This window comes from Monodelphis domestica, chromosome 4 (assembly GCF_027887165.1).
Source record: "Monodelphis domestica isolate mMonDom1 chromosome 4, mMonDom1.pri, whole genome shotgun sequence".
Taxonomy (NCBI): Eukaryota; Metazoa; Chordata; class Mammalia; order Didelphimorphia; family Didelphidae; genus Monodelphis; species Monodelphis domestica.
The window spans coordinates 180,177,531-180,200,069 of NC_077230.1; the positions used below are offsets into that span (position 1 = coordinate 180,177,531).

Sequence of the window (22,539 nt, forward strand, 5' to 3'; positions counted from 1 at the left end):
TGTTACTATTATTACTACTGCTACTACTACTGTTACTACTACAACATAGCTAACTTTTATATAGTGTTTTAAGGTTTGCAAAATGCTTTGCAAAATCCTGGGAAGTAGGCACTTATTTTACAGATGTGTAAACTGAGACACAGATTAGGTGGCTTGGCTAGGGTCATACAACTATATAAGTGTCTGAGACTGGATTTGAATTCAGGTTTTCCTGACTCCAGGTCCAGTACTCTATCCATTGTGCCACTGAGCTATCTCTAAGGTAGGCAAAACTTCCATGAGAAAGTTAGTGCTATATCCTCTACTGTGGTCATATTATATCAGGAATACTGTGTTCAGTGGGCAACACATTGTAGGAAAGACATTGATAAACTAGAGAGAGGACAGAGGAAGGCAACCAAAATGGTGATACTCCTCAAGTTCATGCCATATGAAGGAATTGGGGACATTTAATTTAGAGCAGTGGTTCTCAAAAAAAAAAAAGTCACAACCAATTGAATGCAGAAGCAGATGAAAATTCTGCTGTTTTATTGTTAAGCCAGACACTGAAAATTTGGAAAAATATGCTATTCTTTTCACCAATTTTTTAAAAGAAATAATTATTTTTCATAAAAATGTTACTTCTGTTAACAATAAGATTATTGTTCTTTTAAAATAAAATTTAAAGTATATTTAAAATTTATATTTTAATTTCGAATATGGTAAATATCAATAGATCTCACCAACATAAATGAAGTTTCTTTGAGATCCTCAGTAATTTTTAAGTGTATAGAGATCCTCAGAAGAAAATGGTTTAGAGAATGGAAAGTTAGTTGAGAGGGAAAATAGCTATCTCAAAATACTCAGAAGAATGTTCTAAGGAAGATTTGTTCTTTTTTTTTTTAAATCTTAGAGGGCAGAATTAGGAACATTAGGGTAGAAATTGTAAAGTTAAGGAAAGGAGGAACTTTCTAACCATCAAAGTTCTTCTAAAGTAGAATTGGCTCCCTTGGGACGTAGAAGATTTACTCTCATGGGAGGTCTTACCACCAGCCATTTTCTTGTTTGCTTCTGTAACCATAAACTGAACCTTTAGAAACTTGGCCTTGGAGGAACTAAGGCACTTAATTTAGAAACTCCCATGTTGGCTCTGTGCTGGCCTCCAACCCAGGACCATATCTCACTTTGGTCATCTTTTTTTCAGGCTTGCTAGGGCATGCATACTTCCACCTTCTTTCATTTGCACCTTTTTATTCTAGGAAATTTAAGTCAGAATTATCATTGCTTCTGGAAAGAGTATGTCAGTCTATAACAGACTGTCCTGTTGTTCTACCTCTGGAACTTGACTTCTCTCACCAAAACATCATATGTATCCTGTATCCTATGCCACCCTCTGCATTGGAATTTAAGCTCCTTGTAGGCAAGGTTCCATTTGTACTTTTATCTCTAGCACTTAACTATGTGACTTATAGTTTTATAAGTACCTCATCAATGTTTTTTTCATTTATCCAGGACTGTATGATATCTTGTGGGCTGTTTTTATATTGGCTGGTTTTTTTTTAACCCTGTATTTTTTGGAATAGATGATAATTGTTATTTTATACTCTGAAATTCTATAATTTTATGAAATAACAGGAAAGGAAAAGACAACCTTGAGAAATGACATTTCATTAATTTGTGATTTTTCATTTGAAATTTGAAATCATTGAATTCAAAATTCAATAATATTTTTCTATTTGTATTTTTTCTATTTCTGTTTTCTTTTAATATCAAGTTTTATTTGAACAGGTGTGCCTATGACTTTGTTTTCAATTTCATTCTTATGAATAACTATGCACACTTTTTTGACCAGGCTGTCCCTAGTGTAATAGAATGTTATGCACTCAGCAGTGCTATTTATATGTCAACATTCTTCTGAGTACTTCTTATTCCTTTTTCTGAATAGCCAGCATGAAACAAGAGCAGTAGGATTTATTTCATAGAATTAAAAAGAAAAGATTAATAATGCCTCAGTTATTTATACTTTCCTTCTTTTTTGCACCTGAATCATGGACTTAACAGTATTTCTAATTCTCCATTTTCCTGATGAAGTTTTTGTTTTGTTTTGTTTTGTTTCAGCCCTGTATAGATAATTTGTGGCAACTTATTTAAAAAAATTGAAGTAGCTTCCTCTTTTGCAAATCTTCCATACTCTCAAAGTTAATCTGTAATTGTAAAAGTCTGTGTTCAGATAATGCAATCAGGACATCATTTGGAAAGTAAATTGATATACAAATTGACAATATAGGGCATTCTAAAACTGAATAAAATTTTTTCTTTAGATTAACTCCTATTTTGGAAAGGATTATTTGTGAATAACTTTTTTCTCTTGCCTTTTTGAGTGAGATAATTGAAAGTTGATATCAGAAGATCTTCTGCATTAATGCTAAATTCTAGGGATCCCAGAGAATAGTATGATATCAAATATTATATTGGAGGTAGAAAAAAGTATTTAAATAACCTAATGATATTAATGAGATTAGTTCCATAGGGCGTTGTGTTTGTAATATTTGCTGTCAATAACATTGACTTCTCAATTGATCAGTAAGTATTTGAAACTGAAAATAGTAGAATTAAAGAATGTGTCAAGGGTTTCCTCTTTTTGTCATCAAATATTTTCATGTGGTTATTATTTTTAGGATTAAAAGTGTATTTTAAACATGGTATATCTTGAATAACAAAAGAATAAAATGAAAAAGTAAACCATGAACCCAGTAAAATAGTTTGGTTTAATTCATCTTCCTTAAACTTTCTAGACTAGTATATCTGTTTTATAATATTTAATGTTAATGTATCTCAACTGTAAAGTGTATCATTTTGAGAGGCAACTTTATAGAATAGAAACAGTATTGGATCTGAAGTTAGAAGTCTTGATCTCTACCACTTATTATCTTTACCTCCTTGAGTTTCCTTCTATATAAAATAATGATTATACTACTTAATCTTTGCACCTATAAGGCAGTTAATATTTATTGAATTGTAAAAGGCTGCATAATGTGAGTTGCTCTTGCTTACTTTTTTTTTTTAAGTCCTTACCTTCTGTCTTAGAATTAATACTGTGTATTGGTTCCAAAGCAGAAGAGTAGTAAAGGCTAGGGTCACACAGCTAGGGAGTGTCTGAGGCCAGGTTTGAAACCAGGACTTTCTGTTCCCAGACCTGGTACTCTATCCACTGAGCCACCTAGCTGCTCCCTCTTGCTTACTTTCAACATTTAATTTTCTTTTTTAGTTTGGTTTGCTACTTTGGTGTCTCTTATGCCTAAAACTTTTCATTTCCTTCTCTTATGCTTTTTATGTTATTATACCCACTCACTCTGGAGCTGAAGGAGCTGGGTTCCATTCACATTAATGACTCCTTTGACCTTGGGCAAATCATTCAACCTCATGGAATCTATGTTTTCCCATTTGTTAAAATGATTGGATTAGACTAGATGACCTCTGTGGTTCTTCTCAGTTTGATTTCTAGATCTTTTCTTCTTCCTTTCTTCTTCCTCAGCTCTTTCATTTTCTGTCTTCTAGTTTGTCTGCCAGATGGGCTGTTCTTTCTTTACTTTCTCTTCATTCATTATTTTCCTCTCCTCTTTCCCATTTTTATCATTTCAGTCAGTCATTTATTAAACATCTACCACATTCCACGTACTGTATTAAGTTCTGGGAATATAATGAAAATGATAATCCCTGTATTCAAGGAGCTCACAGTTTAACTGAAGGGATAATATGCCAAAACTTTGTATATATAAGATATGTATGGGATAATTTGAGAATATTTAACAAGGGAAAGAAAAACATGGAATTTTAGCTGGACCTTGAAGGAAGGCTAGAGGGGGAGATAAGGAGGGAGAAGAATAGGGGGACAGTTTGTAAATATGTTTCCAATTAAGAGATATGGAGTGTCTCCTAAAAGAAACTACAAGGAAACCATTGTCACTGAATCACAGAGTGAAATAAAGGGTGTGAAGAACTTTAAAGGCCAAAAAGGATTTGTTCCTGGAGATGATAGGAAGCTGCTGAAGTTTATGTCCTAGGGAATGATAAATCATAAATGTGTTTTAAGATCACTTTGACAAGTGAATGGAGCTAAGCATCAGGCTATTGCAATTGTCCAAGCATGAAGGTCTTTGGCAATATCAGGGGAGAGAAGGGAGCATATTTGAGAGATACTACGAAGATAAAATTGACAGGCCTTGATAGCAGATTGAATATGGAGGATGGTATGTAGCTCTGTGCCTGGGTGATCAGGAAGTTGTGGTACTCTTAACAGTAATTGGGAAGTTTGGATGAGGGAAGAGTTTGGGAAGAAAGATAATTCAGTTTTGTTTATGTTGAATTTAAGATGTTTAAGGCATTCAGTTCAAGATGTCTAATAGGTAGTTGGAGACAGAATTATGGAAGTTAAGAGAGAGGTTAAGACTAGATAAGTAGATCTGAGAATCATCAACATAGAGAGGATAATTGAATCCATGTGATCTGATGAGACCACCAAGTGAGAAATTTAGAAGAAAGAAAGAAGAGGTCCCAGGATGGTGTTCTATGGGATATCTACCATTAGCAGGCATGACCTAGATGAAGATCCAGTAAAAGAAACTATGAAGGAGCAGTCAGAAAGGTAGGAGAACAACAAGGAAAAAGTAATAGCATGAAAACTACAAAGAAGAGAGACTATCAAGGAGAGGAGAGGGCGATAGACAGTGTCAAAGGCTGCAGAGAAGTCCAGAAGGATAAGGATTGAGAAACATATTAGTTTTGGGAATTAAGAGATCTTGGTAACTCTGGAGTGAACATTTTCAGTTGAATAATAAATCTGGAAGCCAGAGTACATAGAGTTATGAAGAGGATGTGAAGAAAGGAGTTGGAAACTATCTATTGTAAATGTTTTTTTTCAAGGAGTTTAGGCAGAAAAGGGAAAGAGTGAAGAGATGATAGCTGGCAGAGATCAGTGAATGAGGGTTTTTTGAGTATGTGGGGATACTGGGAATAGAGGGAAAGATGTAAGAGTAAACATTTGTTAAGCATCTACTATGTGCCAGGTATTCTGCTAAGTGCTTTACAAATATATCTCATTTTATCTAATAAAAATTCTGGGACATAGGTGCTGTTTTAATCCACAATTTACTTATGATGAGATTATGGCAGACAGAGGTTAAGTGACTTGCCCAGGACCACGTAGTTAGTGAGTATCTGAATCTGAACTCAGTTCTTTTGAGTCCAGGCTCAACACTTTATTTACTGTACCCTTTAGCTACATCTAACACCTGAGTGTGTTTGTAGACAGAAGGGAAATGGCCACTAGATAAGGAGAGATTGAAGATAAATGAGATGATAGAGGGGACAAACTCCTGGAGAAGATGGGATGAAATCAAGGAGGACTACCTAATTATGTGATAGAAGATAGGGGCAGTAGGCATCTGAGTAATCAGAAATGAAGAGAAGAGGATGAAAAGGGAAAACTCAAATTGATGACCATTTTCCCAGAGAGTTCTTAAGCTCTTTTTGCCTAACTCTCTCTCTCTCTCTTCTTTGGTAGCCCATGGTTAACTTTTTGTGCTCTTTGTGAATGAGAGGCTTAGAATGTTTAAAAAGCTATTTAGAAATTAACTTAATAATTTATCAAAGGACAATTATGATTTTTAAAAGTCCATATTAATACATTGTGAGGAATGTTAGCTTTAATATTTTCAAGACCAGACAGTAAGCCTGGCCAACAAAGGAAGAAAAACAAGAGACTGGTGTTAGAGGATTTTCTTCCCCCTCATGATTCAGTGAACACATAAAAATCATTTCTAATTACATAAAACCTTTCTAAACATACAAATCACAAAATAAAGCACATGAAAGTCCAAGAGCTAATAGTTATAAAACAATAGATCTTCTTTAATATTAGAAATTAAAATAAAGATTATTTAATCAATATAAAGTATAAAGGAGCAGCAACTAATCAACTGTTCTTTATTTTACAAAACAAAACTCAACAAGAAAACTATGACATAAAGGGAAATTTTATTCAAAATAGGATTTGTCATTTTCATTTTTGTCATTTTAGCCAATCTGGTGTGAATAAGGTGGTATCTCAAGAGTTGTTTTAATTTGCATTTCTTTAATTATTAGTGATATAGATAATTTTATATGCCTATTCATATTTTGGATTTCTTCCTTTGGAAACCACCTATCATTGTTTGACCCATTATCAATTGGAGAATGACTCTAAATATAAATTTGACTTGATTCTCTGAATATCTTAGAAATGAGTTCTTTCATTAGAGTAACTTGCTGCAAAGATTCCTCCCTCCCTCCAATTTTGTGCTTTTCTTCTGATTTTACCTGAATTGACATTATATGTGCAAAACATTTTTAATTTTCTGTGTTGAAAACTGACCATTTAAGTCTTTCTATCTTTGTATCCCCAGAGCTTAGTGTCTACCACATAATAAGCACTTAATAAATGCTACTGTCTACCTCACTATTGACTCTATTTTCTTTAGGATAAAAAAAACCAACTACACTGTAGCTCCAACACCTGAAGCTTATTTCATATAATTCCTCTATGCCCATGCTAAATTAGAGCTAACTTGTCCTCTTTTCTGTTCCCTGAATTTCATATTCTATCTCCTATCTCCAACCTTTTGAATAGGTTACCAAATGTAGTGTTTTCACTTTTCTTTCTTAGAATACTTAACTTCTTTCCTTGAAGATCTAATTTAGAGGCTTCCTCTTAACAGAAAGTTTTTCTTTATTTTCCCTAGTTGATAGTACTCTCAGCATTTTCAAATTATCTCTCATATATTTAGTTAGGTAAATGATACTTCTCTTTGAGCAGAGGATGTTTTGTTATTATATACCTAGTGTCTAGTATAGTGCCTTCCATCTAGCAGGGCTTTGTATCTCTTTACTGACTTGAATAAAAAGATCATTGACAGTAGCTCAGCAATATTATTTCTCAGTTTTTTCAGTAACTGATGATTTCAACCTGATGACTTGAATTCATTAATAAAAACTTAGAAGTATCTTGCTATCCCTGTAATTATCTTGGATATCAATTCCTTTTTAATGAATTTTTTCTTTCCAATTTAAAAAGCATTTTTGATAGAGAAAGTAAAGGAAGATGAAGTATTTTTTATAGGAACAGTAAAGCGGTCAACTTGGCTAGACCATAGAGTACATGGAGAGAAGCAATAATATGTATTAAGATTGACAAGTTGAGGTCAGGTTGTGAAGAGATTTTAATGCCAAGTAGAATTTATATTCTTTCTTGATGTCTTATGAAGTCATTAGTTTCTTTTTGCCCAATTCTAATTTTTAAAAACTGAATTTCTTCTATGACCTTTTGATCCTCTTTTTCTATTTGGTCCATTCTTGTTTTCATAGTATTTTTTCTTTATTGGATTTGGGTTTTTTTTTGCCTTATTTTTCCAGTTGACCAGTTATACTTTTTAAACTGCTATTTTGTTTTTGCATTACTTTCATTTCTTTTCCCCATTTTTCTTTGACTTGTTTTATTTGATTTTTGAATTCCTTTTTTAATTCTTTCAGAACTTGAGATCAATTTACCTTTTTTTTTTTTTGGTTGTTGTTGAAGTTTTGCATGTGGTTGCTTGGATCTCACCATCACCTGTTGGTTTTGTGTTTTGCTCTTTGTCCCCATGGGAATTTTTGAGGGTTAAATGTTTCTTTTGCTCTTTGCTCATTTTCCCAACCTTTTTTTTTTTTTGGCTTGTGGACCAGAAATTCTGAAAGCTTCTTGCAAATTCTGTCTCTTCTGCTGGCTTGTAGGAATTGCATTGTGAGGTATTTTGTCCTGGGGCTAGGTCTTCACCTATTGTCAGGGCTAGAGCCTTCAAGGGTTGGGTCTGAGGTGCTCTTTTGTTGGTTTAGATTGCTTCCTAGGATCCTGAAATTAGCCTATGACCAGCTGCAGAATCTGGCACAGTAGGTTGTTGGTGGGGAGGGGTGGTTGGCCAACACTCCTCTGCTAGCAGTTTTGCTTTTGGTTCTTCCAAAATCAACCCTCTCTGCTACCTTTCAAATTATGGTCAGTGGGAGAGCCTCCTCACTCTTGTTTTGCTGTTAGTTTTTGACTTCTGTTGTTTTGAGGCACTTAAAAAATTTTATTTTTATTTAGTCAATTTAGAGCATTATTCCTTGGTTACAAGAATCGTATTCTTTCCCTCTCTCCCCTCCCCCCATCCTTCTGGTAGCCAATGCACGATTCCACTGGGTATTACATGTGTCCTTGATCAGAACCTGTTTTTTTTTTTGAAAATTTTATTTAATTAGTCAATTTAGAACATTATTTCTTGGTTACAAGAATCATATTCTTTCCCTCATCTCCCCCACCCCTTCCTGTAGTCGACACACAATTCCACTGTGTTTTACACGTGTTCTTGATCAGAACCTGTTTCCATGTTGTTGATATTTGCACTAGGATGATCATTTAGAGTCTATATCACCAATCATATCCCCCTTGACCCATATAATCAAGCAGTTGTTTTTCTTCAGTGTTTCTACTTCCACAGTTTTTTCTCTGAATGTGGATCGTGTTCTTTCTCATAAATACCTGAGTTATTCTGGATCACTGCATTGCCACTAATGGAGAAGTCCATTCCATTCGATTGTACCACAGTATATCAGTCTCTGTGTACAATGTTCTCCTGATTCTGTTCCTCTTACTCTGCATCAGTTCCTGGAGGTCATTCCAGTTCAAATGGAATTCCTCCACTTTATTATTCCTTTGAGCATAGTAGTATTCCATCACCAACATGTACCACAATTTGTTCAGCCATTCCCCAATTGAAGGGCATCCCCTCATTTTCCAATTTTTGGCCACCACAAAGAGCACAGCTATGAATATTCTTGTACAAGTCTTTTTCCTTATTATCTCTTTGGGGTACAAACCCAGCAGTGTTGGATCAAAGGGCAGACAGTTTTTTTATCGCCCTTTGGGCATAATTCCAAATTGCCCTCCAGAATGGTTGGATCAATTCATAGTTCCACCAGCAGTGCATTAATGTACCAACTTTGCCACATCCCCTCCAGCATTCATTACTTTCCTTTGCTGTCCTTTGCTGTCAAGTTAGCCAATCTGTTAGTTGTGAGGTGATACCTCAGAGTTGTTTTGATTTGCATCTCTCTGATTATAAGAGATTTAGAACACCTTTTTATGTGCTTATTAATAGTTTTGATTTCTTTATCTGAAAATTGCCTATTCATGCCCCTTGCCAATTGGAGAATGGCTTGATTTTTTTGTACAATTGATTTAGCTCTTTGAAAATTTGAGTAATTAGACCTTTGTTAGAGGTTTGTGTTATGAAGATTGTTTCCCAATTGGTTGCTTCCCTTCTAATTTTGGTTGCTTTGGTTTTGTTTGTACAAAACCTGTTTAATTTAATGTAATCAAAATGATTTATTTTACATTTTGTAATATTCTCTATGTCTTGCTTGATCTTAAAATCTTTCCTTTCCCAAAGATCTGACAAGTATACTGTTCTGTGTTCACCTGATTTACTTATATTTTCCTTCTTAATATTCAAGTCATTCACCCAATCTGAGTTGATCTTGGTTTAGGGTAGGAGATGTTGATTCACATCCAATCTCTTCCATACTGTCTTCCAATTTTCCTGGCAGTTTTTATCAAATAGTGGATTTTTGTCTGAAAAGCTGGGATCTTTGGGTTTATCATACACTGTCTTGCTGAGGGCACTTACCCCAAGTCTATTCCACTATTCCTCCTTTCTGTCTCTTTGCCAGTACCATATTGTTTTGATGAGCACTGCTTTATAGTATAGTTTGAGATCTGGTACTGCTAGGCCACCTTCCTTCACATTTTTTTTCATCATTTCCCTGGATGCCCGTGATCTTTTGTTCTTCCAAATGAACTTTGTTATGGTTTTTTTCTAATTCAGTAAAAAAGCTTTTTTGGAGTTCCAGAACCTATTTCTATGTTGTTGATGTTTGCACTAGGATGTTCATTTAGAGTCTATATCCCCAATTATATCCCCCTCAACCCATGTAACCAAGCCGTTGTTTTTCTTCTGTGTTTCTATGCTCACAGATTTTCCTCTGAATGTGGATGGTGTTCTTTCTTGTAGATCCCTCCAGGTTGTTCAGGATCATTGTATTGCCACTAATGGAGAAGTCTATTACATTCGATTGTACCACAGTGTATCAGTCTCTGTGTACAATGTTCTCCTGGTTCTGATCCTTTCATTCTGCATCAATTCCTGGAGGTCATTCCAGTTCACATGGAATTCCTTTTGAGGCACTTTTTAAAGATTGGTATGGCAGGATAGTCAGAGCAGTTTCAGTTTTCACTGCTACTAAGCCGCCATCTTGGCTCTGCCTCCTTGACTTCACATGTTTAAAAGAGATGACAAGACTAGACAAATCAAGTGCTGCTTAATTCATTAAGAAGAAGCATTTTCATATTTTGTGAAGAGAAGATATATAATGTCCTGGAACAATGAAGGAAGCAACATTGTGTAAAAATTAAATTAGTCTCTAGTAATAGAAATATTATATTTTATGAGGTTTATTAAGGATTATTAGAAATCAAGGAATAAAGAAAATACAAACAAGAAAACCACATGCCTAGGGCTGATTAGCCCATTCAAAACCCCCCTAGCTTAGCTTACTCACTACATCCTTGCAAATGGAAGAGGGCAAGGTAGTCATTGCTGCCAGTTAAATATTCCTTGTGATCTTGCCCATGTGGAGACTCAGGTGAGATTATAGGGAATTCTGGGAAATACCAAAGACTTCTGGGGATTGAAGTCTACGGTTCCAATATTCATCTTACAATTAACCCCCTGAGGCCCGAGGAAGACTAGTCTCTCCTCTGGGTATTGTAAGCATACCAACTTTGAAATTACAACAATTTGAGCATAAGAGGAAAAGAGAACAAAACCAATAATTGCTATACACATTGACTAAAATCCAGTTGGGGGTCAATCCCCTTTGGCATAAGAGTGTACATATAAAACAAATGCATTCAAACCCCCCACAGTTCAAATCACCACATCCCAAAGTTAACTCTGCATCTTCTCGTGTAGTCTGTAGAGGCATCTTCATGGTGTCTTCTTTAAACAGTTCACTTTTTGGATTTGGAGAGGTAGCAAGTTTTTTTTCTTGAAATTCTTCTCAAAAGGAGTATAAACTTTGCAATTTAAAGTAATAATAATTATACATTCCCCCCTGAAGAGGGTGATTGAAAAACACAGGGATCATTTAGGGATGCATGGCTGAGTTTTGAGGTATATGAATCAATTGGTAGGAGAAATAAAATACATTAAAAAAATCCAAATAAAAAATAATTTCTGAATGAAATATAGAATATAAAAGTCTTATGTGTAAAAATTCTAAGTAAAGGAAAAATAAATCTATAACAGGCCCTTGAATCAGGGCCCAATTAAAATGATCTACGCAATGATGCATTTACCCAGTCAGTAGCCAGGACTACAGAAAGTTGCCACATTATGAAAGACAGAATAGGGACTAGATTATAGGAGCCAGGTAGGAGCCAAATTTTGGTACTTGTCTAAGTATTTTCATGAAGAGTGTGGATACAAGGAAGGCCTACGTTTTAACATATGTTAAAGGTTGTAACCTTGAGTCTCACACTAGGTTCAAGTCCTTTGTATTATTGGCTTATAATTTTCATCAACCCCATCAGTATTGGTTTCTTCTTTTTTGACATGTATGCTCTTTTGGCACAATTCAGGTTTAGCTTTATGTTTTTTTGACCCTGTGCAATGGCTCTTTTGTATATCTTGTTCTGGAATCAGACAGAATCATTAAGCAAAGTTCCGTAATTTTTTTTTAAACAATTAGTGGCATCATTTTTACAGTCTCAAGCTTTTGGGGCATGCATTGACATTATAGCAAATATTTTAAACTTATAATACTGCTAAATCAAAAAAAGTTAACATCTTCTTAATACTGGTGACATGTGCTTCAAATATAAAAAAGAGAAAAAAATAAACTGAAATAGTATATTGCACATGCAAGCAAAATATAATAATAAAAGAGTTTTTAAATTAAAAAATATAGCTTATAATCATTGACATACTGTGTTAGCTAAGAAAATGTAGAATACAAGGTTTCTCACTAAAATGAGATCCATTTCCTCTTCATACCTGGCCATGATCCACTGTGAGTACAAGCAAATGAATTTCACTAGGTAACAGTTTTTTTAATAAAGAACAGTAGCACAAATATGTAGGTATCAATATCCCCAAAATTCTCAATAGCCCAATTAATTACAATAGCAAACAAAAACTAGTATCATTTTTTACAATTCACAAAGTCAAACATAGAAAAAAATCTGTTTTTATATGGGCTTATTCAATAATATTTGTTCAGTGTATAAGGGAAAAACAACAGAATATAACAGTAGTTAAAACCCAGTACTTTTTATAAAGAACAGTGTAACAGAGTAGTATTGAATGCATTAATATATGAACATAAAACCAACAAAATGAAATCTTAAACAAAACAATCAGCAAAATGCAATAAAATACAGAGGTTTTTATAAAACATTGGAGTCTGAAATGCCTTAAAAATATAACCTCCAGTCTCTTTAAAGTTCATTTTTTTTTATCCTTTTAGATGCCTATTGTCAGAAGGCAGAAGATTGGTAAGGGGTAGGCAATGGGTTTCAAGTGACTTGCCCAGCGTCACACAGTCAGGAAGTGTCCGAGGCCAGAGTAGAACCCAGGACCTCCTGTCTCTAGGCCAGGCTCTCAATCCACTGAGCCACTGAGCCCCCCCCCCCCCCCCCCCCCCCCCATTGAGGGTGGATTTTAGGAATTTCAAATTGGGCCAAAGAATTGTAGGGAGATGAAATTCTCTCCTGAATCTCAGGTGAGATAAGTAACAATAAGTGCACTCAAAAGATACCCTTTGAAATAAGCCATGCTTGTAACTTCCTGTTTGGAAAAGTCTTTTTCGTCTCCTCGTTGTCCCCCCCTGTGGTCCCTTGCCACGTGGAGGCTAATTGTAGCCCAAGGAAAGAACACCCCCGTTTTTACTAGCTGGTTTGTGATTCCTGAAGAAACTGGGGCAGCTACCAGCAGCCTGCATCCTGGGGCTGGCCTGGGGTTATGAGGTGCAGAGGCTAGAGATCAGCTGGGGCTGGGCCGGGGTGGGGTGGGATCGAGAGAGTGATCAGGGTCAAGCAGGTCCGGAGTGAATGAATGCAGGCAAACAGGCAACAGGAGCGAACTGAGTCAAGAGGCTTTGCTGAAAAGCCTTGGAGAAATGTGGCTTAAAAAACATTATCTAGGCTATCTCATTAAAAAAAAAAATTGAGAAGTTCTCATCCCTTTGGGGTTGCCATAACTATAAAAAATAAACGAGTCTCTTGTAATAGAAATATTATATTTTATGAGGTTTATTAAGGATTATTAGAAATCAAGGAATAAAGAAAATACAAACAAGAAAATCATGTGCCTAGGGCTGATTAGCCCATTCAAAAACCCCAGAACTTAGCTTACTCACTACATCCTTGCAAATGGAAGAGGGCAAGGTAGTCATTGCTGCCAGTTAAATACACCTTGTGATCTTGCCCATGTGGAGACTCAGGTGAGATTATAGGGAATTTTGGGAAATACCAAGGACTTCTGGGGATTGAAGTCTAGAGTTCAAATCTCCATTTTACATTTACTGTGGAAAAAATGTTGAATGGAAAAAAATCAGGACCTGATTTCAAATTTGTCATTAGCAAACCATAAAGGTTTGCCTTTAGGAAACCTCACTTTCTGAGCCTCAGTTTTATCAGAAAACTAGGGAGGTGGACTAGATAACTTTTTAGTTCTAGGGCTATGATATTATAATTATAAAATTTCAAAATATTCTTTTAAAAATTAAAAATTTAAATTTTTAAGAATTCTTTAAAAATTCTCAGAATGAGCTTATTAAAAATTAGTATTCTAGGGGCAGCTGGGTAGCTTAGTGGATTGAGAGCCAGGCCTAGAGATAGGAGGTCAAATCTAGAGAGAGGAGGTTCAAATCTGGCCTCAGACATTTCTTAGCTGGGTGACCCTGGGCAAGTCACTTTGATTCTAAGATGAAAGGTAAGGGTTTAAAAAAAAAGTATTAGTATTCTATGAGTCTGTGATTTATATAACTCAAGATTTACAAAATGATTTGTATATTTTATTTCACAAGTCTCACAACAACCTGTCAAGTATTCTAGTACAAGTACTTATTCATATTCTACAATTCCAATTTCTAAGGTCTGATTTTCCACTGTTGGCTTTTGAACCTCCTTTTTAATTTCTTCTTGCATTGCTTTCATTTCTCTTCCCCATTTTTTCCTCTGCCTCTCTTAATTGTTTTTTTGACGTCCTTTTTGAGCTTTCCCAGGATCTGTGTCCAGTTCATATTTTTCTTTTTGGCTTTGTGTATGTTTGCTTTCACTGTCCCTTCTGTGTCTGTATCTTTCTCACCATAAAAATTCTCTATAGTTAGGTGCTTTTTTTTCTGATAATTTTTTCAGACTTTTTTATAGGTGGTCTCTGTTCTCTGGGATGTTAGAGTACCCTCTCAAACTTTAGTCCTTCTTTGATGCTACCCTTAGTTTTATTTCTGAGATTCTGCCAGTTTCAGTTCTTCCAAGATGCTATGATGGCTTGAGGGATAGGAGCTCTGAGAGCCACCTCCTATTGCTGATTCATTTAATCCTTGAGACTGCTGATAGCTCAAATTCTTCACTGCAGGTTTGTTTGGAATTCCAAGGGGTGTATGGTGGCTTAGACTTCTATCCCCCAGGCAGGGCCCCAGGGTTTTGATGTTGACTTGGGCTCAGATTTAGAACCTGGCAGAGTAGATGTGGGGTGGATTGAATGGGGCTTGCCCGTGACTTGCTCCTCACTCCTTGTTGTAGCCTCCTGCTGACTGTTCTCTCTTCTCAGTTCTCTGCCTACCTTTTAGGTTTTTCTTTTCTTGAAAGCTATATCACTCTGTGTCTCCTTGTTGGTTTGTTTTGTGGCAATATTTCAAGATTGGTTGGAAATGTTTCTCATGATGGTTTCGAGCTTCCTTGCTTCTACTCTGTCATCTTCTATTCGTCTTCTATAGACAAGGGAACTAAGCCTTAGAAAGGTTAGGTGACTTACCTAGAATCACACTACTAGCAATTTCAGAGCCAAAGCTTGAACCCATATCATCATAAGTCCAGCACTTTATTTGCTCTACTCTATTGCCTCTTAGAAGTAGGATGAATGATTTGGGTAAATATTAGAGAATCAAATTGCAATTTATCTCTCAGTCACATTTGACATTCTCTGCCCCCATTCTGGCTCATGGCATAATGGAAGAAAACTAAAGCAAATTTCGAGGATTCAAAATCAAGTCCTGACTCAGCTCCCTTCTTAACTCTGTGATCTTGGGGCCTCAAGAGTCCTCATTTATAACATTTTGGGATCAGACTATATAGATGATCTTGCTCTCTCCCACATATAACTTTTATAAGTTTCACTTTAGGTCTTACTAAATATAGTGTGGAAAATAACCATTGAGAGTCATCATGGACTCTTTCTATTCATATCTCAATAGAAAACTAATTGACAAGAAGAACTGCATTCAGATCCCACAGGTGACATGTGTTACCTGAGATAATATACTTAACATCTTTAAAAATGAGGGAGGAAATAATTAGAGAGTCTGCTAGAGAAGAAGAGAAGAAATAGGATCAAGCAGGCATAAAGACGAGTTGACCTTTTTCTACTCTATTCTAGTTGTGGTAGATGTTATAGCTCCTCTTTTCACCAATTTTTGCCCTCATATTTAGCATTGATGTTGATGTACCCCTGAATTTTCCTAAATTTTCAATTCCTCATTTTCCTCAAATCCCATGACCTACTTCTGCATTTTATCTTTGCCACATACCAAGGTGGTCATGTCCTAGATTTCACCATTATCCATAAGTGTACATTTCCTTAAACAAAAACTGATATTCTCTACCTAATTATAACACTATGGGTTTGTGTTATCTAGTTTCAGCTTAACCCCCACTAGTAATGAAGGGCAGACTAAAAAGTCTTTCCTTATTCATTTCAGATCTTATTCACCATACGTCTTATGCCAAATTTCCTTTTCCATTCTCATCTTGCACATATAGCTGCTCTCTTGTCTTAGCTAAGGATCTCAATCATACTTTACTGAGAAAAGTGAGACCATTAACCCTGGAATTCTCATCTCTACTTCTTTTCTTTTCAATACCCACAGACATTTCTTGCTCTCTCTTCCTTTTCTTGAGCGTCTGGCAAAGATACTTAGTTTTGAATGAGTTGTTTTTATCTTGAGATTTGATGGGTTAGAAAAGATTGGTATAATTGTCCTACTATTGAATCATCTGTTCTCTATTGAGAATAAACCCTGTGTATAGATGGAGGCTTATTCCTTGGGAGAGTTAGATGTAAGGGAATGAAAACTATTTTCATTTAAATGAGTAGAATTTAAGAATGTCATTTAGATTTTACACTAAATATGTATGTGGGGGTGCTGGAGAGATTCTTGGTTAGGATACCTCTCATCAGTTGATTCTTCTCCCTGCCCCACTCCTTGATAAAATCTCAGAAGGGATTGTTAACTGAGACTAATAGGGCAAAATATGTTAATCAACAAAGTACAAAGAGGATTCTATATTTTGTTAAGACTGAAGATTGGACTTGTTCATTGTAAAAAGTAAGCTTGGCAGCTCTGGGACAGTTAAAGGAAGAAAAAGCTTCAGGGAACATCTCTCTGGCTTTCCAAAAATAAAAACAAAAAACTTCTGAGTGAAGAACTTAGAACTTGAGAGGGGATGGCTCTTTGTATTTTTTCCTCTGCCTTCTGACTTCCTCAACTTCTTTTATGTTCTATCTAAAATCCCATCTTTTATAGAAAGCCTTTTCTAATCCGTTTTAACACTTGAGAGCCTTCCTTCTGTTAATGATTTACTATTTATCTTATATATGACTTGCTTTGTATCTGTCTGCATGTGGTCTTCCCATTAGACTATGAACTCCTGACATCAGGAACTGCCTTTTGCCTCTTTTTATATTCCTAGTGCTTAGCACAGTGCCTGATACATAGTACGCGCTTAATGTTTATTGAGAATGCTTCTATCAAGGGGCAAAGGGTAGTCTTAAGTCAGGAGGGGAATTTCCTGTTTTTCCTCCTCCTGATTGACCATGATCCCCGACATTGGAGCTACCAGCCCAAAAGAACACTATAGCTAGGGAAATAGTCATTGGCAGTTGCTGCAAGATAGTGACTCCTGTGACTTTAAGTCACATTGTTACATTAATTGTTTATTCAAAGATTTCCTTGACAGGTCCCATCAGCATGAAATACAAGGTGGAGCTTTTCATATGCAATTATACCTTATATCAGGGATCTGGTTTTTTTTTTTTTGGTGGGGACACCTACTTTATATTATCTAGAAGTCAAAATTTTCCTGAGGGGAATTAGGGAAGACCGTGCCACTCAGATAGGTTGGTTCTATATTAGCTTAAATATAGTGCGACCTTTTTTTCTCCCAATATATACCTTTGTATGTCTCATTCTCACTATATTCAAGCACTTCCAGCTTTGAAACCACAAGTTGTGTATTGTACACCTCAGCATATATAAAAAGCATGGCTATCTCCTGGGGCAGATAGGAAATTCCGACCAAACGCTTGTTTGCTTTGATATTCCACCAAAAGTCACTGTTAATACTAAAGGCGCCAAATCAGTGTTGTTTAAAATTACTGGAAATGAGAAAACTAGAATGAACATGATGCTTGTAATCACAGCTGACTGGTGAAAACTGACTTCTTACGTAATTTTAAGGTTTAAAACATTACCTAAAGAAAAGTTACCATCAGGAGTGATATTTTGTGTGTGGAAAAAGGGATGGATGAATGAAGAACTTGTGTTAAATTGGTTGAATGTGGTCTGGGGTAGGTGTCCCGGTGTGCGTCTGGGTGTGTTATTATGTCAGAAAGGAATGCTCATACTCAATACTTTCAAAGGTCACCTGACTGAAAATGTGAAGAAGAGAATTGCTGAAATGCGCACAACCCTAGTTGTTATTCTGGGAGGAATAATGTCACAATTATAAGTGTTAGATATAGTAATTAATAAGCCATTCAAAGATCATTTGAGGAAAGAATATAATGAGTGGATATTGGCCAGAAACCATGAATTTACTCCATTGGGAAAAATAAAGAAATCATTGGTCACTATTAGGAAACTGAATCAAAACCTCTTGGGATAAAATCTCCATCGAGTCTGTTTATTGTTCTTGGATTTAAAAAATGTTGTATATCAAACAGTATGGATGATAATGAAAATGGTGTTTTGTGGGAAGAGGGTGATGGTGATGACTTGAATGATGTTTCCACTTTGGGAGATGAGGAAATAAAAGAGGAAGGAACATGATTAAATATTTGAAGGTAGTTTCTCACAAGTATATGTAAAGGTAATACATATTTAATAAAAATGTTGGCATTATAACTTCTTTAACTTGTTTTCAGGACCTTGAAAAAACTTTGAATATAAAGTGCCTGCATTATTCATGAGATAAGGGAAAGTTGTAATTTAAAAGGAGAAAATAAAATGAGTGTTTCCTTTTTCTGACTTACCCTTCAAAATACTTGGGATTGCACTATATTCAGGGTCATATATTCGGGCTAATATGTTACTACCAACAAAATCTCAAGGAATACTACCAATAGTAGTAGTGGTAGTTATAATAATTATGATGATGATAGCTAGAATTTACATAGGTCTTTAAGGTTTGCAAAAATTTTGTAAATATTATCTTATTTTATCCAGTAATTCTAGAAGATAGGTGCTATTATTATCCACAATTTACAGATAAGGAAATTGAGGCAGACAGGTTAAGGGACTTGTGCAGGGGAAAGCACTAAGTGTTTTGTTACAAGGGAATCACTTTAAAAGACTGATATATATTAATTTAAGGTCGCCAAGGAATCAGCTATGTAATTCCTAAATGAAAAACTCAAGTCAGCCGTCAGCCTTTTTTGGAGTTTAATTACAATAGGAGCAAGAAAGGAATTAGAGATATATATATAGAGAGAAAGGGGAGAGAAGGGAATAGGGCTTAAATACCCCTTCTGTTTAGGCTGGGCCAAAAGGCCCAAGCCCTTAGATAGCTGGGGCAAAGAAAAGAGATCAGTCCCTATTACTCACGTGTCCAAAATGGAGAAACAGTCTCAGAGGCCCCCACCTTCAGCTTCCTTCAGAGCAAGCTTCCTCAGAGCCCAGGAACCACACCGACCAAAAACTCAACCCCCCTCCTCCAGTCTCCAGACCCTCCTATCTTTAAGGACACCATCCAAGTTGCCTCCCCTCAGTCCTCACATCTACCAATCACTCTTCATCAATTTCCCTGTCAATGGAGGCTCTCGCTTAACCCAGGACCGCCCAGAGGTTTCTGGCTTTTGCACATGTCTGTTGAAGGTCATATTTTTCAAATGATTAAATCTTTACTCCTTTGTTATAGCCCTTTCTAAATCCTGTTAACTTGAGTATGGTAGAGATTGGAATAATTAAATTTTGATCTAGGCTGCAGCCCTTACTCAATCCTATTAGGACTGAATAGGGTGGAGATTTATTCCAAGTATCTCCATTGTATCAATTCTAAAATCAATCAAGACTCAAAGAAATCCCTGTTCTATGCTTAAGCATAGGTCAAAGTCCTTTCCATTGTTCAGCAAAGGGTTTCTGTCCTAAAGTAATCTTAAGAAGGGAAGAGAAGGAACCTCCCATGCCAATGTAGTTCCCATTCCAATAGACTATCAGTAAGAAATTTTCCAAGTATGAAATATCCCAATGGTGAAATTTTCAACAATTATAAGTCTAAGGAAATTTGAGGTTTACAATCCCCCCTGATGATCATTGGGAGACTAGTCTCCCCATTGATCATTTAACATAATCATTTTGTAGTTCTAAATTCACTTCTAACTAAAGATATACACAATATTCAATTTTCTAAGAGAAATTAGAATAGTGAGAGAGGAAATAGAAAAGAAAAGAAAGCAAAACCAATGTTTGCTAGGCGCATTGACAGAAAGCCAAATTAGGGGCAGTCCCTTTTGGCATAAATGTTACAATAAATGTTCAATCAAAAGTTCAGTCCAATCAATCACATCCAAAGTTCATTCTTGATCTTCTTGATGAAGTGTAGGTTTTCGGCATCTTTCTGCAACAGTTCATTCTCTGGATATAAAGGTTTCAAGCTTCTTTCTTGAAGATCTTTTCTCAAACAAAATCAAAATCTTTGAATTTTTTATAAAAGTAAAATCTTAAACAAAAGTCTTGGATTTTTATAAAAATACAATCTCAAACAAAAAAATTCAAAAATTCTTAGATTTTAAATTAAAATACAGTTTGAAGTTACATAAGAACTTGAATCTTTCTGACTTGATGTCCAATACTATGTACTGCACCATCCATTTGCCTCATTGAAAAAATATGTTGTAGTAGACATCCCTGTAAAATATGTGGCTTCATGCTTAATGGAGATTTTTTTCAGTCCGTTAGGATGATCAAGGTCAGAGAGATAGGTGTGCAAGATTTTCCAGGAACCACAGGATCCCTGTCCTCTGTGCCATGTCACTTGCTTGATTAGAAACTCATTTTTTTCTAACACTATAGAATTTTCTAAGTCATATTACTTGGCTGTGTATCATTGAAAACCACAAATTCTGAAGAACTAAAATTATTGTAATTATAAAATTGGGTAAACAAAGCAAAGAGAGAGTGAAATGGTGGACCATATTGCCAATGACAATTAGTGTTTAAGTGGCATAGCAGACAGGGGAATACATAATTGGACAAGATGTTCCTAGTCAAATCAGGAGCAAACTTGAAAGTTCTAGGATTTGGGTTCAAAACCTGACTTGAGTCTGTACCACCTTTTTTACCATGATCAAATCTCTTAGTCTTCCTGAGCCACAGTTTTTTCACCCTCTTGAAATGAAGGGGTTGTACTAGATGATCTCTAAGGATCCCTTGTAGCTCTGGATATATGGGCTTATGATCTTACCTGAAGAAAATGAATGACCATAGTGCTGCATTTATACTTACTTGCTGTTAAAAATCTAGGAAGGCTGTTCCTCATATTTTAAAATAGTTATTATATATTCAAGGAAGAACATAGAAAAGTAGCAGCAAAATTTGAAAATTTGAACTTATGAGTAGGTTGGGATCTCTTTCTTGGTTGCTGTACCTATATTGAATCATCAAATTATTTCTCATTTGACTTTGGCTTCAGGTCTACAAAGCCTCATCTCCTCTCTTTTTCTTCCCTTCTTTTTTTTAAATTTCACCTCTCTTCTTCTCCTCTGTCCTCTCCTTTTGTTTCCTCGTTCTTACTTGTCTCTTCTATCCCTTTCCATCTTCTACCCTCGTTCTTTCCTTCCTCTTTTCTTTTCTTTTTCTTTTTCCCCTTTTTTGTTCTTTTTTTTTTCTTAAAAATACATTTTGTTGATATCTTTTATTTTTACATCACTTTCTTTCAGTAGTCCTATCCCCACCTCCCAGGGAGCTGTCACATATTACAAAATATTTTCTAAAGAGAAAAGAAAAGGAGGAAGACTATAAACCACACCCTCTCCAGCAAATATAATCAGTACATTGAAAAGGTCTAAAAATATAGACCTCCCACTTTTACACAGTAGTGTGAAAAGGTATCTTCTTTCAGACCTTGATTATTTTTTCTGTAATTTTGCAACTTCTGTTTTGTGACATTTCCATTTCCATTATTAAAGTCATTGTGAATATAACTTGGCTCTTTATTTTATTCTGTATCAGTCAGTGTAAGTAAGCCTTTTCATTCTTCTCTGTATTCATCATTTTTTTTAAACAATATAATATCAATCCATTACACTTGTGTACCAGAATTTATTTAGTTATTCCTCAAATAATGGACATCAATTTTATAGTTTTTTTGCTACCACAAAAAGTGCTAAGATTATTTTGCTATTCTGTGTATGAGACCTTTCTTCTCATCAGTAACATATGGGGGCATATACCTAACAGTAGAATATTTCAAAGTTTTTTCTTTTTAAATTTTTGCCTATTTGCTGGTTGCAAGATGAAACCTTTGGGTTGTTTTTGATGCATTTCTATTACTATTAATGGTTTGGAGCATTCTTTCATGTGGTTGTTTATAGTTAGCAATTTTTCTTTTGATAACCATTTGTATCTTTAGACCACTTGTCTTTTGGGTAATGACTTTTGGTCTTATGCATATCTTTTAGCTGTTACTCTATCTTGGATATCAAAATCTTATATGAGAAATATGATACAAAGAAAATATAGTACAAGGATTGTTTCCCCATTTGACTAGTTTTCTTTTTATCTAAGATGCATATTTTTATGTAGAAGACTCAATTTCATATAATCTAAATTATCTATTTCATATTTTTGAATTTCCTTTACCCTTCTGATGATTAAGAATATTTTTTCTGTTCATAGTTGTGAAAGGTATGTGCTTGCCTTTTAAATTTTTCTAGGAGGTTTTATCAAATGAGA

The 22,539-nt window shown here is 35.3% G+C and overlaps 1 protein-coding gene across 11 annotated transcripts in view; it reads left to right on the top strand.

The window, feature by feature from the left end:
• UBR3 (ubiquitin protein ligase E3 component n-recognin 3) overlaps window positions 1–22,539 on the top strand; it is a 338,509-nt gene that overhangs the window by 68,021 nt on the left and 247,949 nt on the right. The gene's annotated exons all lie outside the window — the stretch shown is intronic.